Source organism: Pelecanus crispus, chromosome 11 (genome assembly GCF_030463565.1).
Source record: "Pelecanus crispus isolate bPelCri1 chromosome 11, bPelCri1.pri, whole genome shotgun sequence".
Classification (NCBI taxonomy): domain Eukaryota; kingdom Metazoa; phylum Chordata; class Aves; order Pelecaniformes; family Pelecanidae; genus Pelecanus; species Pelecanus crispus.
Genome location: NC_134653.1, coordinates 6,069,973 through 6,087,354, shown reverse-complemented (window position 1 = coordinate 6,087,354; position 17,382 = coordinate 6,069,973). Strand labels below are relative to the sequence as shown.

General features: G+C 39.6%; 1 protein-coding gene across 1 annotated transcript in view; it reads right to left on the bottom strand.

Annotated features, from left to right (window-relative positions):
• The window catches only part of MAD1L1 (mitotic arrest deficient 1 like 1), a 383,288-nt gene that overhangs the window by 342,228 nt on the left and 23,678 nt on the right, over positions 1 to 17,382 (bottom strand). The window lies entirely within an intron of this gene.

The following is a 17,382-nucleotide window of genomic DNA, read 5'->3' as shown; positions in this document are numbered from 1 at the left end:
TAATCACCATCCAAGTCGCAGCATCTCACCACTGCTCACTTCAACCCATAAACTCTAAAGCCATAGAGTCAGCAAGACCAAATTCTTCAAAGCAAGCAGCCTGCATAAACGTTCATGCAGGTGAACAGACAGTTTATCACTGGAACATATATACTTCTTTGTTTTTAACATACATAAGAATAGGTGTTCACAACCTCCTGCCCATCCTAATGCTCAGCACAAATACACAGAGGTGAGCACATCCAGCATTACCCTAATTGTTACTCAGCTATGGAGTCCCAGTGGAACATGATCACAGTCTCATTACCAAGAGGGTAAGAAAAGGAGGAAATAAATATACACGTAGACAGTACAATTCAACAGCTCTGGCTACTGCTGAATAACCTCTGAAAGCACAGAGGTTCAGCTACATCATAGGTGACTCAAAGCAGCGTTCCCACACAATTACCAGTGTGCTGACTTCAGAGCCATGGAGGGGGGGGAAATATCCATCAGCTCTAGATAACACTTCAGGTACCACTTTGATAACCTTTTCTTGGCAAAGAGATCAAGTATTTCTACAGACCTGCTAACAACAGCTCTGCAGTTGTCAGAAATAGGTGGATTTTTCCATCAAATCCAATGACAAATTCTTAAAGCTAGTGGGATCAAGACAACCCTAGTCTGGCAGTCCCAGAAACCACTATCCTACAACAACAGCCTCCGCAGGAGATAACTGTTCTTTTTGGAGATTTTAAGTTGAATCATTCATTTTAAGTTGAATCTCTTTAACTCATTATTTAAAGAGAGATCTCCAAAAAGCTCTCAGTCCCCAGGTGTAAGAAATGAGGCAAGGAAGGGAAGAGACCAGCAAGGAAGGGAAGAAACCAGCGTGGCTGAGTTGAGACATGCTGATCAAACTAAAGAGCAAGAGGGAACTGCACAGGCAGTGGAAGCAGGGACAGGTGTCCTGGGAAGAGTACAGGGACACTGCCCGGTTCTGTAGGGATGGGGTCAGGAAGGCCAAGGCACAGCTGGAGCTGAGTGTGGCAAGGGATATAAGGAATAACAAGAAGGGCTTCTACAGGTATGTCAACCGGAAAAGGAAGGTTAAAGAAAGCGTACCTCCCTGATGACCAAGAATGCCGACCTAGTATCAACAGACAAGGAGAAGGCTGAGGTACTCAACAACTTCTTTGCCTCAGTCTTCACCGGCAACCTCTCTCCTCACCCCTCCCGAGTCGATGGACCACAAGATGGGGACGATGAAAAGCTGGACATGAGCCAACAATGAGTGCTTGCAGCCCAGAAAGCCAACCGTATCCTGGGCTGCATCAAAAGCAGCGTGGCCAGCAGGTCGAGGGAGGGGATTCTGCCCCTCTACTCTGCTCTGGTGAGGTCTCACCTGGAGCCCTGCGTCCAGCTCTGGGGCCCTCAGCACAAGAAGGACATGGACCTGCTGGAGCGGGTCCAGAGGAGGCCACAAAAATGATCCGAGGGCTGGAGCCCCTCTCCTACGAGCACAGGCTGAGAGAGTTGGGGTTGTTCAGCCTGGAGAAGAGAAGGCTGCAGGGAGACCTTAGTACAGCCTTTCAGTACTTAAAGGGGGCCTATAGGAAAGAGGGGGATAAGCTTTTTAGCAAGGCCTGTTGTGACAGGACAACAAGTAATGGTCTTAAACTAAAGAAGAATAGATTTAGACTGGACAGAAGGAAGAAATTTTTTACAGTGAGGGTGGTGAAGCACTGGAAGGGGTTGCCCAGAGAGGCAGTGGAGGCCCCATCCCTGGCAACATCCCAGGCCAGGTTGGACGGGGCTGTGAGCACCCTGCTCTGGTTAAAGCTGTCCCTGCTCACTGCAGGGGGTTGGGCTGGATGATCTCTAAAGGTCCCTTCCAACCCAAAGCATTCTATGATTCTATGAATTCAAAGGTTCCTGCTTTTTCCTTCCAGAATTGCACACTTGTAGCCTTCCTCAGCAGAAAATTTTGAAGCCTCTAATGCCACTTGTGCTAAATGTAAGTCTTAACAGCCAATATATAATAAAACAGATGGGTGTGGTCTTCCTCAGACAATGGAGACACATATTACATCAGTCAAAGAAATCTGTCAGAACAGGAAGAAACTCTGTCCTTCAAAGACATCACACTCAATGACCAAGGAAACTATGAGAAGAAACCAAGACACCAAGATGGAGATGGCTTGACTAAAACATCTAAAATTCAAATTCTGGTAGCAGAGACAAGTCAGTTTTAAGCCAGCATGGACCTGCGTTTTCAAATGTGTTGCAGCACTAGATAACACACTTCAAACTCCTGTGGCTGAGCCTGAAGGGATTCTTAATTTAAGCAGTTCCCCATCTCTTTACTGAGGGATACTTAATGGCTGGGCATCAGAGCAAACACTGGAGAACTAATTCAACCCAGTTGGATGCAAGCCACATCTCCACATAACCCAAGAGCAAGGGAAAAACAACCTGGAATCACAGCTCTGAAGAGCTCAAATCTTACACTGCTCTAACTTTGTCTTCCAAGTTGGAGGACTCAGGTTCTTTCTACTGGTGTATATAAATGGAGAATTAAACGATAATGCGAATTTTTGTATCAATCACATGCCAGAAAGTGGAAGACAGTTGGTTTTGCATGCTCCACAATGTCGGGGGCGGGGGGGGGGGGGGGCAAAAATAAACCCCCAAGCACCCAGCAAAAAACCTACAAGAGAAGTCTATAAAGCTACGATCAGATTTCCACATGGGTTCACTAGCTTCTATCTGCAGGAAGCAGACCTCTGACTCAGGTTTTTTTTCCATGAATTAAGGAAGTAGATGTTCTCTTTCTGCAGTAGCTTGTAACTAGAAAAATGTAGAGATAAGGTAAGGATAAAGGCATCTTTGTATTAGTGCTGATGAGGAAAAAAATTACGCATTGTTTTCCTTTCCACTTCACCATCTTTCACCTACTAGAGTCACCAGAAGCTAAAAACCAGAAAACATCAAACAGAAATGGACCGGGCATGCTCAGTGTGTTTGGCAAAAAGAAGTTGTAAGCAGACATACCAATTTCAAAATGGACAATCTTTGTAAAATTTAATGCCAAGTCAACAGGGCTCTGAAAAATGCAGTTCTAAGCCTCTCATAATTCAACCAAATATAGCAGATTTATCACAAGGATAGTTAGTATCAGGCATCTCTCTTGCCAAGTGGAGTGCCAGCCCTCAACACTACTGTTTGGTCCCTGTATCAATGAAATAATTGCACAGATTTTTTTAAATGGGCAAAAAAGTATATTTGCCTTGATTTTTTTTTTTCTCATTTTCTCAGAAATTCATACCATAATGTATTAGGACTGAGACAGAGAACTGAAATTAATCCAATAGTAAAATGAGATGGGATTATAAAAGACACAGATTTGTAGTAATGATAGCTACTGACAGATTTCCAATAAAAAACAATCATCCTCATCTGTTCAGCAATTCAAATCAACAATCGGCTTCCAATCTCAGTTTCAGCAATTGGCAGCTTTAGGTTTCTACTTTTTTCTGGAGGATGTTTTATTGGCATTAGATACTTAGATACTTTTTTCTTTTTTTAAAGTGGAGAGGCATAGATATATAACAGAAAATTAAGTCAATGGGTATTAACCCCCTCTAAAGAAGAGTTCACTTTCTGTAAAACTGAATCATGTCAGGTAATCAGAGACAAAGACACCCCTTGCATGCACTCTACTGCCAAATACCTTTATTGAGAGGTTTCAAAGCCTGTTTCTGAGGTCTACATCCTACCCTGATCACACACAATTTGGCAAAAGCCAAACTTACACAGTTCCAAGCAGAGGAATGATACTGCCTGCACAATGAAATTAGATCAGACGAGCTTTCAATTTGAAGAGAACTGGTCAATTCCCAAAGCACTGCAAATACCAGCCCTCATCGCTGTAAACAGCCCTCTCATTTCACAAGTTTCTGACCACAATGCCATATAAAGAAAGAAATTTTTCAGCATCCCAACACACACTTAACACGTTCTGGCCTTGAGAGCCTTTGTCTAATGGGCTAGCTGTATATAATTTTTGCTAAAGCGCCATCCATTCCCTATGGAACAGTTGGTATCAAAACCAGTATTAAAAAGCCAAGAAGTCTGCTTTAAGAGAATGTCTGACAATGTATCTTAACAACACTACCTGAATCACCTCTGCTATTTGAGGGAAGTTTGAAAGTCTACCCTTACATATATTTGCCCAGAACTCCCTTTCTGAGAAGCTGCTTCTTTCTGCACTGTCACTATATTTGCCCTGCAAACCTGCAGACATCTTCCTTCCCCATGTAGCGGTGGAGCCCATGGAACCACGAGAAAACCCATGCCTAGTTTGAATCAGCCATGCAAAATCTTGTAAATGAAACATACACACTTAACGGTATGATTCAAGACCAGCATGTTATTAAAGCTGAATCATATGCTATGTAATTACAAAGATAACATGAAGAACAAATGACAAGAAGTGGCTTCCAAAATGCAGGTGCAGATTACATCACTGACTTCAGTTCCTTTCTCCTGGGTAAGGCACAAGGAGCCAAAGCTAGAACATTCTTCCTCTGTCCCACCATCCCACCCTGAGATCACATTTCCTTCTGCAACAACATTTAAGCAAAAAATCAAAAAAGACAAACAAACGGAAGAATTTAAGCCCGATTTGGAAACAAGACTTTTTTTGCCCTAAACAAGCAAATTGGTCCAGCACAGCTTAGTGGCACAGTAAGGCAGGAGAGGGACAAAATTGCTGCTAACCAAAGTTCTTTGACTTCCTTTGAAGTGCAGATAATTTAAAAGGAGCAATCTGAAAAGGAGCCATTTAAGAATGATAAAAACCTAAAACTGTTCAAATTAAGTGAAAAATTAACTTAATGGGATGACCATCCAAGTCACTCAATGACTGTCAAGTGCCCACTGGCACACTTTTTTAACTTTTAACACAAAAATGGCTTATGAGGCTTTTTTTATGCCTTTTTTTTTTAAACGCACACAACTGGCATTTCATAGACATTTGCTAGAAAGCTCTGTTGAACTGTCGTAGTTAAGGATCTATTACTTTCAGTATAAACTATGACAGTTACACACTACAGGGAATTAGCTGTTGAAGTAACATTAAACCAACACTCAGTAAGCGTATGAAGATGTTAAAGTAAAAATTGGAATATTTTTAATTTATAATTTATTAGAACGTCACCTTCTTACTGCTTCTATAAAATGTTTCAGAATTCACAACAAAGGAAGAGGCTTGATTGTAGCTAGATACCTGACACTAAATTTTAACTATGGAAGTGCAAGACAAAAGTAAAACTAAATAGAAGACAGGCATTTAGTATTAGTTTGGAGGACTATCTGTTTGGAGGACTAAGTTCTTCATGGTGGTTTTTTTTTTTTTTTAATTAAATCTGCTTGAAACTACCAAATTAATAACTCAGAATTCTAAATTACTCAGAATTACTTATTTTTGGAAGTCAGCAGACTTCCAGAATTAATATTTCTCTATATAGTTTTAACTCAGTACAAATATACGATGACACAGATATGGTTGTCTGAACTAAGTCATATTAAATTGAAATGGAACATTCCCAGGTTTTTGGCACAGCATTTTAGGTGGATCCATAGACTGGTTTACACTTAAGCATAATCAACTGACAAAGACCAGGACAAAAGTCTAAACTAAAGTGTTTGTTAAGAGAATCAGGCACAGAAAGGGAGGGCACAACTGCTTCTTTCTCTTCAATCAAAAAAAAAGTCCAGTTTGGGGGGTGGGTTTGTTTGGGTTTTTAAGGCAGTCTCCTAAAAGTATAAAATCTGGATTTTGTTCCTTATCTGTTTTTATGTTTTGTATAAGAAACACAAGAAGATTTTGAAATTCTCCTCTCCCCAAGAACAACCTTTTCTACTTTTAAACAAGAATTTACTCTTCTTCCTAGGAAGGAAAACAGCATCTGAAGAACACACACAAAATGATAACATGACAACAACAGAAGATTTCTGGAAAGGCATTTTAGTTGTTTTAAATATTTCTGTGTGATTAGAAATGCTGTGGAATGTCTGTAAACGTCTCTTCCTGTATGTTTGGAGTCCCCCAAACATCCTTTTTGTATATTTGAGCTCTACAACTTTGTAACTCCTCTATCTCTGGTTTACAGGACTCCCACTTACTTCTTAAGCTTCACCAGCAAGTCCAAAAGCAGCTCAGCTCACGTGATGACTTGCCCTTCCAGAAAGTACAGCAAATAACAATAATCACAACAGCACATACAGACTTCCCGAAATACAGCGACACAGAGTCCTTAAGTTCAATTTGGTCACATTAACTCCAAGTTTGTATCAGAAAACTGCAACTTGCTCAACACTCCTTTCCCCTCGAAATACGCATCACTTCGCTGGGAGCATACCTTAGCTCCCCTTTACCAGACTAAAGAAAAATATTGCCACTAAAATCTGATGTCCAGGCCTAGAAGTTCTGAGAGTTAAGTTTCATAACAGTACTTCTCTTGCAAAAAAGCCTCTCCAACCTCCAGTCCAGGTAGTTACACCTATTTGTCAATATCTTCATGCCTACATCCTCCCTTTCTATTGCTAACTACATGAACTAAACCATATGGTAAGGAATCTGCCACACACATTGTTCACAGAAATAAATTCTCAAAATTTCCCGGGCAATTAGGACACATTTAGTGTTTTGTAACACTTTGATTAAAATGTTTTGAAGAGCAATCACTTAACTTCATTCTTTCAAATGAAGGTGCTAAGAGCTATAAAAGAAGCAAAACTAAAGTATATCTTATACTGTTTCTCCAATAAACTGCATGCTTAATATTTTATGTACAAAGTGAACAGAGGAAGTCTGAAGTGTAGACTGAAAGCAATAAGCAATCTCAGCTTCTGAGGTTCCCTTCATTTAGAAAAGAAACCTCATATTTGTGTACAGATGGAATCAACAAATCCAATTGCTCTTTACCAAAGCAAATGTCCCCATTAACCACTTGAAGCAGAACTTATTTGTACAAAACCATGTTAAGTGTTTATAAGTGTCTTGACAATTCTAAAGACAATTGATATGTCTCTTCTGAAGCAACTGCAAAATTAGCAATTAATCCAATCAAGCCATAATTAGAAGAGGGGAGAAAAGAAAAGGAAGAAAACTATCTGAGACTCCAGTCAATAGACTTTTTTGGGTTTTAATGAAAAAGGTTTTTTCCTCCCAAAGTTAACGATACAGCATTGTAACAACTAATCTTTCAAGTTTCATTTCTACTTTAAAGATATATTTAAGAGCTCAACAAGATAAAATTAATCTTATTTTTGAAAAAAAAAGAAAAAAGAATCATTTGGCAGGCATTTCAACATTCTAGACTTCTTTCTCATCCCTACTACTGCTCTAACAGCAAGCACAGAACAAATGACTAAAACTTTGCGAGTACACGCATTGCATAGTTGAATGTAACCTTACAAGTGAAAGGCTGTAGTAGACCTCAAGAAGAGGGAATGTTACACATAGCAGTATCAAACCAGCTGATTTGGAAGGTAAAATAAAAATAGCCAGCTTTCCCCCCTGCCCCCTTTTAAAACCTTCACCCAGGTCATTGCATACTGAATCACATGACATGCAATTTAGAGCCTTCAATGGTGAAACAAAAAGCAATTTTCTGTAGTTTGATTAAAAAGTATTAGAGCACATGGGAGAGCTTTTTACACGGCAAGTCCAGAGCGTGCTGCCTTTCCAAAAGGAGTCCAGATCACACAAATCATCATTGCAGGCTTCCAGGCTTCTCTTCTCCAGGTGCAATTCAGTGAGAGCAGCAGAGCAAATCTAATTGCCTGCTGCCACTGAAGTGGCAGTCATTGGCTTTGCTTGGTTCATTTTCTGCCACTGAAGGTCTGAATCAGCTTGCTGAAATTCCCCCTTTCAACAAGAAGCTGTTAACTGGCTCAGCTGTCTTCTCATCAAAACATATCCTCAAGCTCTCATCGAGCTTACAGTGCTACACTTACAAGTCAGGTAACACCAGCCACATGGAAAAAGCAATAAGGGGGCTCAAGGGTGAGACACGTGAACTGTCAGTCTGGCTCTCAAAAACTGGTGAGAAGTCCAAGCTACCTACATTACAAGAGATCCACCATCATGTCATCATTTCAGTTTTCGGGGTGGATGAATAATTGTATGCTATCTCTCAAAGATTTGTTTTAGTACTGTCAAGACTAGGCTTCATTAAGAGTCAAAACTAACCTATGCTTTAAATAGAAAAAAGACGTACCACCACAGAGAAAGTACGTAAGTAGGAAGGGAAACAGAGAGTTAACTAGAAAAACAGAATAAACTATCTTGAGCTCTTACTAATGACAAGTATATCCACACACAAGCTCAATTTGTACTGCTGCTAACCCACAGGGATGTCCTTTAATTGCTCTGCTGTTTCACATGACAGCACAAGGCTGACCAGTCGGTACGGCTGGAGGAAAACACGCTTTGCTCTCCACTCAGCTGCCATTCTTCAGTTTTTGTGGCACAAAAGCTAATGATTTGTAACATAAATGAGGAATAAAAATGCACTGACTCTAAAACTCTTACTTATGCTTGACATTTTCAAAACAATCAAAGCATACTTTGCCATGCCCTGTTCTTGACTCTCTCCTTAGACAAAACCAAAAAACCAATCTTTTTTGGTAGTATGATACAGATGAAATCAATTCCTTCTTGCAGCATGCATTGCTGTGCCTTATCCCACAGGAAAAAAAAAAAAGGGGAGAGGGTCCACATATTTCAATCATGCTGTAACACAAAAGAATTTTAATTTGGCTTAAACTCAGTTGCCAAAAATGAAAGAGTTTATAAAGGCAACAATAAGCCATTTGATATACAGCCCAAGAAACATGGAGCGTACCTGCAAAGCTATTAAACAGTCTGCATCCTATGTTTTTCCAATATAAGTGAAAAACCCCAGTTCTTACGGTCTTCCCTTTTTGCTTTTTTGTTATCAAGGAAGCACACAAACCTATTGTACTTACGGATCGATGAGAACCAGTGTCTTTGAAATGCTTTCAAACCATTGTTTGGTACCATGCAAGGAAAATCCTTGGTCTCTAGCAGCAGAGACTTCCTCCAACAGCAGCAGCATTCATCTCCAAGTCAGGCAGCACTGCCCACAGCACTGTATCCTCCATCCCACTCTTCTCTATTTTTTGACTCTATCTCATCATTGCTCCATCTTTTATGAAAAACACCCCAAAAGGTCCTATATTAAGGAGGGCAATCCTTAAGTACCTTAAGGATTCATTCACAATCAGTTTGAAATTCTGAACCAATTATAGCCTTGTACTATCAAAGGCTCTAAGATGACATCTGTGGATAATAGTTCTTTTTGCTTAACTTTTCCCAAAAAAACCTCCAACACAGATTAGAGATCAAACAGAAAAAAAAACCACCAAAACCAAAAACACCAAAACCACCAAAACCCACAAACTTCTAAAGCACCTTTTCATATTTACCAGCAGTAGCACAGAAGTAGTGAAGTTGGAAATGATCATAAAGGATTTTCAGAAATGGCTGTTGCTGCTCACGTACTAGAGTAGATATCAGCACGATCTTTACAATTAAAGAAGCAAGTGTTTTTTCTCAATTTGAAATGTAATTTAGTTAATGTAATTATATATTAATGATGATGCTGAAAGGAAATTATTGTGGCATATAATTTCGTACCTACTGCCCTTAAGAGTTTGAGCACAAAATATAAACAATTTTAATAATGTAATATTTCATTTTACTGCAGCAGCAGCAAAAGCTATTTCAAGTCTTTTACCCCATCATGAACTTAATTTGAGAAAAAAAAACCAGCTAAATGGAGAAATAAATTAATAAACTAATTTATTTTAGGGAGTTATAACTAGGATAGTTTTTCCTATAGTTTCCATTTGTCAATCGAGTTGGAACAATCATCGTGACAATCTACAGGTGGGCAGAGAGGATAGTGTAAACTATTTGCTGGGAAAAGTTAAGTCTTCACAAGCGGACTGGGGAGTGGAGGGTAAATCAAACTAATCTAAAGAACAGAACTGCAGCAGAATACCACTTATTTATTCTAACTACATGGGTATCCTAAGATTTTCAAGGCATTTGGACAATTGTAAGTAATCATAAGCAAAAAAACGAGTATCTGAAAACCACAGACTGAAATACAAAGATGCTCATTGGAAACAAACTCTGAATAGACAGATGTTGTGTCTTTCAAAGAGATATCATACAACAGAGCATCATTAGAAACTGTAAAAACTATTCCAGGCCAATTACTGGGATTACACGAAGCTGGGAAAGTGTCCTGACAGCCAAAATAAAGGTAATAAATGAAACTTCCAGAAGATCAGGCAGAAGCTTCTCTTTCTGAATCTCATGGCAATGAATAGAAGCTGCGTGAGAAACTTGCTCCTCACTAAGCTGAGGGCCAGAAGGGGATGGCTGGTTATGAGGAAGATCTCAAGTAAAAAACTTAACTCCTTAGCTTTCAAATTAGGCAAGAATGTTTATGCAAAGAAACAGACTGAGTTAGTAACCCTGACATAATTTTACTGAACCTCTGCCAGTTCCATTCTGCTAGGTCACTTCCAAGACATTTGAAGACGCTCAGACCAGCCTAGAAATCAGACATCATCAGCTCCTTTTCAAGGGGGGTGGGGGTGGGAGGGGAGGCTACAAAAAAAAACCAAAACCAAACAAAAACAACCCCCACAACTCACACGTATCCAACCTACCCTTTTGGCATAACTTCTATCCAACATGGAAATTACTAACACAGACACATCATTTTTACAGATAACCAGGGCTTGTCTGATAAGAAAGAAAGCTAATACCATAACCAAGATAAGGTACTGACAATATACGTATATTTGACTATTTTAGAGATTTCACTGAATTGATAGTCTTGTTGTTTTGACACCTGCCTGAGATAATCCTTGCAGAAGTTCTTGTACTGTTTTCAACATCTTTATTGATCACATTGTTTTCCCAGAGTCTTATCCCAGACTCATATCAGCTGAAAATATTAGCCAGCAGTAACACAAAATCCCTATTCTTAAGCAAGAGCAAATACTATTAATGACTGCCTACAGGTCCTTGTGAGAGTCTAGCCCATATTTTCAGCTACTTTTATATAAAGTAATTTGACATCCCATATATTATTCTTATTTACTTCTGATTACAATCACATACCTCTTCAAGCTCACAGCAGGAATGGCCACTTTAAACTGCAACTTTAAGCTACAGTAAAAGTTATTTTAATTTTTTTTTTAATATCATCCAATAACAGTCACAGGTAAATTTATGATGACAGTTTTAGAAAGAAGGAAAGGCATGTATGTTCAGCTGGAATACTAAGTTATTCTTTCAGACAGAAAATTGAGGTTAAGCCTGTTGCTTTGGTTAATTAAAAACTATCCAAACTCAAGCAAAGATTATTTCAAAGCTTTTCACAGCAGATGTCTCACCTCTGGTAGAAGCAGAAGCAGAAAGTGAAACATCTTAGTTTCAGCAAATGTGGGAGGTTAAAAACCTTACTGAAGTACAGAAAAAACAGAGCTGATAAATGATTATATTTATCATGAAAATCAACAGTGGAACAAGTAAGGTAGAAAATGCCTAAGGAAAATGCTTGCATTGTCAGTAGCAGCATATTCCTACAAGTTATTTGTATTAAGATGGCACAAAAGGCACCAGCTACCACTGAAGCTCCATGCATGGTGGATACATCAAGTGCGTGACACACTTGGGGTAAGACTAGATTTCTGTAGAAACCAGACCAAAGTAAGGCCTTAATTTTAGAATCCGAAGCACAATGAGTTTAAGCAATCTGGCTAGGGACACCCAAAAAACTCTGTAACTCAACTCCAATGTAAGAAAATTTAACCCCATATTGCTTTAAAGGATGATTTAAGTTATCAACCATAACAGCTGTACCCTAAATCTTTTGTTTCTTGACTTGCAGTCAAGTATCAGTATGCAACACTATTTTTGAGTGCCGTACTAATAAGTTAATCCTAAAACATGAGTTTAAATCCTAGTTTTTTGCTTAGTCTAGCCTCACATTTAGCTATCACATCATTTCCCACTGAGTTCATTTACCATTCAGAGCCTGTTGCTCAGTTACTGGTTTTAACAAATCCGTAAGCACGTGAGCTCACTATCTGTAACCCCTGCCATCTCTCTCAGGCCTCCCCACTTAATGAAGCACATTTCTCACTCAGCTGTCCACAAGCTGGCAAGTGAGCTTAGTTTCAGGAAAACGAATTACACACGTCCCCAGACACATGTAAATAAAACAAAGAAATTTCAGATTTACAGTACTGCCTTCCAACCCTCTCCCCCAGCTCAGGAAGGATTAAAAAGGACTTCAAAGAAGCCTGAGTTCCAATTAAAACACTGTGACCACCCCGGGGATGCAAAAATATTCCTCTGATTAGTGAGATGCGCTCTTTGAACTGTTTAGCTAAAAAAAGCTTTCAGAACTTTAAACAAATGCAATAATTCTCTCTCATACTTTTTTTGTTGGTTTTGAAGTTTCTAAAAATTTAATATTCAAAGTGAAGGACAAATAACATTTCAGACCAAAAGTTTTATGGAAGCCCATTAACACATTAGCTCTAGGCATCTGCTAACAACATGAGACATACCAAGACCTAAGCATTGCAGTCCCAGTACAAGCCAGATGACACAAGTCGTTAGAACAGAAGAACCCAACGAGTGCCATTGTTGCTACAGTGGTGCTGGCACCCCAGTATTACAGAAAGATGGTACAAAATCCCAATCTCATCAGCCCTCAGAACCACACTCCCTCAAGGGCAGAGCACATCAATCCCACCTCAGTTTGAAATTCTTCTTTCTTTCCTTAACATCCGAATCTCCCAAGCCGCACATATATAAAGGGCCTCATATCCAAATCCTTTGACACACCGTGACAATAGAACAGTTGCCCTCAGCCTTGGCAATAAGCACAGGTTTAAATAGAAAGCTCTTCCTATGCTTCCCACAAAAAAAACAAACAAACAAACAAAAAAAAACCCCAACACCCTCACCCCACCCCCTCAGTTTCTCATTCCCAAAACCCGAGTTGAATTATATACTCCGAAAGTTTTAACATCAAGAAGAATGATGAACATTAAGAACAAATGCTGGGAAAATAACTGAGTCTTAGAGCACGCCAAAGCAGTCAGAGCTAAGTGGATATAATAAACCTGCCTGTGAAAGCCAAACCCCAATCACCATCATCCACAAATAATGAATAATTCATGTCAGAAGGAAATAGAAGCAGACTTTAAGACTTGTTCATAGAAAGTGGAACTGCTATAGTGTAATCGCATTAAAGATGTAAACAGCAGCATTTCAGCAATTACTGTTCTCCTTTTGCCAGCTCACTCTCAAAAACGGGTCCATCAGCTCAGCTGCCTGCATCCAGCACAGGGTCCAGAGCAGCCAAAAGCAATGATGACTTCCCTGTGTCTTTGCCACAGGCTCCTATGACTGGGATTAAGATAAGGACTGGACTGGTGTCACAAGCACTTTGACACCATCTTGGCTTACTGCTAACATCATTTTAGTCACTTGCAATGCCCGAAGCCACTAATAAAATTAAATTATACACAGTTTCTAAAATTTGAAATGTATTCACAGAAGAGAAACAGCTACCTATTCTCTCCATTAAAAGAAACAAACACACACACCCATTTCACACCACTTTTGCATCCTTCCTTGCACGCACATTTATCTTCAAGATCTTATTTCATCACGCCGTACAGCATACAGGACTACCCACAACAGTTACTTCTTCTTTGGTGAATGGATGGTACAGAACCAACCGGACAACAACAGAGGTAAAAACCACCCTTCTACACGTCTTCACAATGTCTACCCCACTGCAGAGCTCCCCCTAGCTCCTCCAGGATCTGCAGCTTCCTGATCCTGCTCATTGCTGGTGTGACTGCAGTTTTGTGCAACAGATCCATGCTGGAGGAAAGGTGCATCAGATATTCCTAACTACTCAGATTCCACTTGAGCTGGATTGGGAAGATACTGCCAAGCATTTATAACCTAAGTGTTATAAATACAAAAGTGTTAAAAATACAGTAAGTATTATATAACTCCAACGCTAAAGGTGTCTACTTTGGACAATAGTTTCAGTGAGCAAGCACAACTGAAACCCACAGCCATTAAACCTCAAAACTAAATTGAAGTCACTGGTGCAGAGCTACCTCAGTTAGCTTCTTTCTTCCTAAGCTTGTCTGAATTTTCAAGTTTTCCTGTGACGTTACTGAGAAAATTTTTAATTTACTTCAACCACTCTGGTTTATAACTTGAGCACTAGCCAGCTAAAAGCATTCTCCAATCTCAGCTCAATCCTTCTCCTTCTGCTGAACCACAGCTTCCCTCATAAAACTCCCCACTTCAGAAGCATCTCAAAGAAACAGTGCCAGAATTACACATTTCTTGTAGAACTTGATGCCTCCACTCTGTTTCATACTTAACCTTTGCAAAGACAGGATTAAAATGAAAACATGAAGGCATGTGGAAAACAAGTCCCTCTGCTCGAAAGTAACTTTGCAAACACTTACAGAACATTTGGCCACATGCTGAGCATTTACTCTTTGCAGAGTCATGTATCAAGTCCAGGATTTCTGAATTGCCAAAACACCTTTTTTTCTACCATATTTACTAGAATTTTTGACAAGAAAAAAAAAGTCTGCACACAGCATATGACAGAGAGAAGACACTCTTAAAATTTTGTAACTAATGCTTTATGCAGTGCAAAGAGCTTTTTGTAACCCTGGGTAAGAGGATGACTGACCAAAAAAAAAAAAAAAGAAGCCACATCTTTAAGTTCTACCTTTTGTGTAAGGAGATGAACTTTTCAATCAGTGCAAGAAACATACAGAAAGCTTCAACAGTACGAGCCTCCACGTGAAACCAATACCTCTCTGCATAAGCATCTTGCCACCCTCTGCACCTGCCTCAAAAAAAATGGAGTCAGACAAGCAGATACATCCTCCACTGGCACTCCTTTTTCCATAGAGGACCACTTCCAAAATCCTGAGGGAATGGGCACAATTACTGTAGTGAGAGATTCAAATATATCCTAGAAAGAAACTTTTTGCTTGGAACCCAGGGAAGTACATAAACAATCACAAATCCCATGTGCACATCCACCATGGTCTGTAAAACTATCCATTTTTTTATCAGGCTTAAAATAAATGCTCAAACATACAGCTTCTCAGAAAGGAGAAACGAGAGCTGCCTATTGATTTTGTATCAGGGCTACCTCAGAAAAGAAGGGGAGGAACATAATAGTTGAAACAAATGTTGCCCCCCCCACATTCTCCCTTCAGAAAGCACAAAAGCTTTAAATACATGAAACCAGCTCAATTGTGCAGTTACCCTCTGAAAGGCCATCAATTACCTAAATTGGGCTGTGTGGCAGAGAGGAATAAAAATGAGACAGGGTCAAACCAGCTCTGGAATTAATTTGAGGGGGGAGAGGTATATTTCAAAAGAGGGAGGGTTTTTGTTCTCACCTTCCCTCCTCCTCCCTCTCTCTCCAGCAATCGTCATGGCCCAAAGAGACAGCAGAAGAGGATTTCATTAATAAATTTATTTCAACTTTCTTTTCAATGGTGCTAAAAATGTATGCAAATCCATTCATAATTAGGTTTAAAAATTCCATTTCATGGGATAATCAGACTTCAAAAAACTCAATTTTATTTTTAATCAGATTTTAACAAGGATATTAAGTCCATTTCGTTCAGAAGAGGGAGAAACGGTGAATTTAACACAAAATGTATTCAAGCTTAGCCCTGGGAGATAATTAAATAAAATTAATTTGGCAAGGGTTGTCTGTAAATGGAAACGCTCCAGACAGCGGAGCAGGTTTCTGAAGGAAACAAAAGCAGTTCATTACTGTACAAACAGATACAAAGCTTATTGTTTAGACAGAAGGGAATTGCAGCTCTTCCACAACAGCAAGACAACTTGGACCCTCAAGCTGCAGCAGTTTGTGGAGGAGGAGAAGGTGGTTATTTCCTTCTCATTTCAGCTAAGTCCCTTAAACTCCCCTAGCACAGCAAGGAGGGAAAATGCAGGGGACAGCATATACAAACTTAACGATTCCAAATTATCAAGCACAGAAAAGGATAAGAAACAACCTAGTGAGAGACAGCTCCTTAAAACTACAAAAACCCACATGCCATTTCAGGCCATCAGCAAGATTCTTATCAGATACAATTCCATCAAATTCCATGTAGTGATTTAGTCCCTACACCACAGATCCGAGTCCCGACTTAACACCAAAAGCATCCTGTTCTCCCTGACAAAAGCCATGGACTGATACAGATGCTAAAACTTTGGTAACTGTCCTTCTGATGTTTCAGTTCTGAAGGGCCAAATAAATATTTTGTATCCCTTACAATCTAAGACACAAAAAGTGCAGTTATTTTAACACTGTGTTTTACCAGATTTGTCTGACACTTAACTACTAACAACATATGGTCCTAGAGACTGTCATGAAAGTCACTTCTGGCAAATACTTAACCAACATACATAATGAAAACATAGAACAGAATGACTCTGAAGCAAAGTTAAGGGCTTAATTTGTATCCTCCAAACTTCTCCCCAACATTGGATGCTTTTAAGATTCGGCTGGATAGGGTGCTGGGGCTGTCTTGTCTAGGCTGTGCTTTTGCCATGAAAGGTTGGACCAGATGACCCTTGAGGTCCCTTCCAACCTGCCATTCTATGAGACCCTACTGACCTAGACAAACCATTGTTGAAGAGAACAGCACAGGATACAAGAAATAAACAAATATTTCAGAAAGAAGCTATTTTCAATATCAAACTACAGTCAAAAGACTGACATGGAGAAATAGCATGTTTATCTTTAGCAGCTATCATAAGCCATATAGACAGGAGCACACACATTTTCCAAGACCTATGCTTACCCAATTGGAAGAAAAATTCAGAGCACTTTTTCACTCTTCCTCTCTGCCAGCCTTCCAAATATATCAGTTATTACAAAGCGCCAATTGCATTTTCCCCTGCCAGCTACCTGCAGACAGCCGAGCCAATAGGTGTTCTGTCACCTTGACAAGTGGGCCAGCTATCCAGAAGGCAGATGATGTCTTTGCCAAAGTCACACTGGAAACCATCAGGCCTAAATGAAAGGCTTGTCACAAAATAGGCTTGATGCCATCAACCTTGGCTGCTAAATTTGCAGAAAACCACCTGAAGCCGCAAAGCTTTAACTCTGGGAATACAAAGAGCATACAATCAGAAACTTTATTTGCAAATGTACTAGCAAAACTGAGTAAAAAAATGCATAACTAGGTTAAAGCATCATCTTC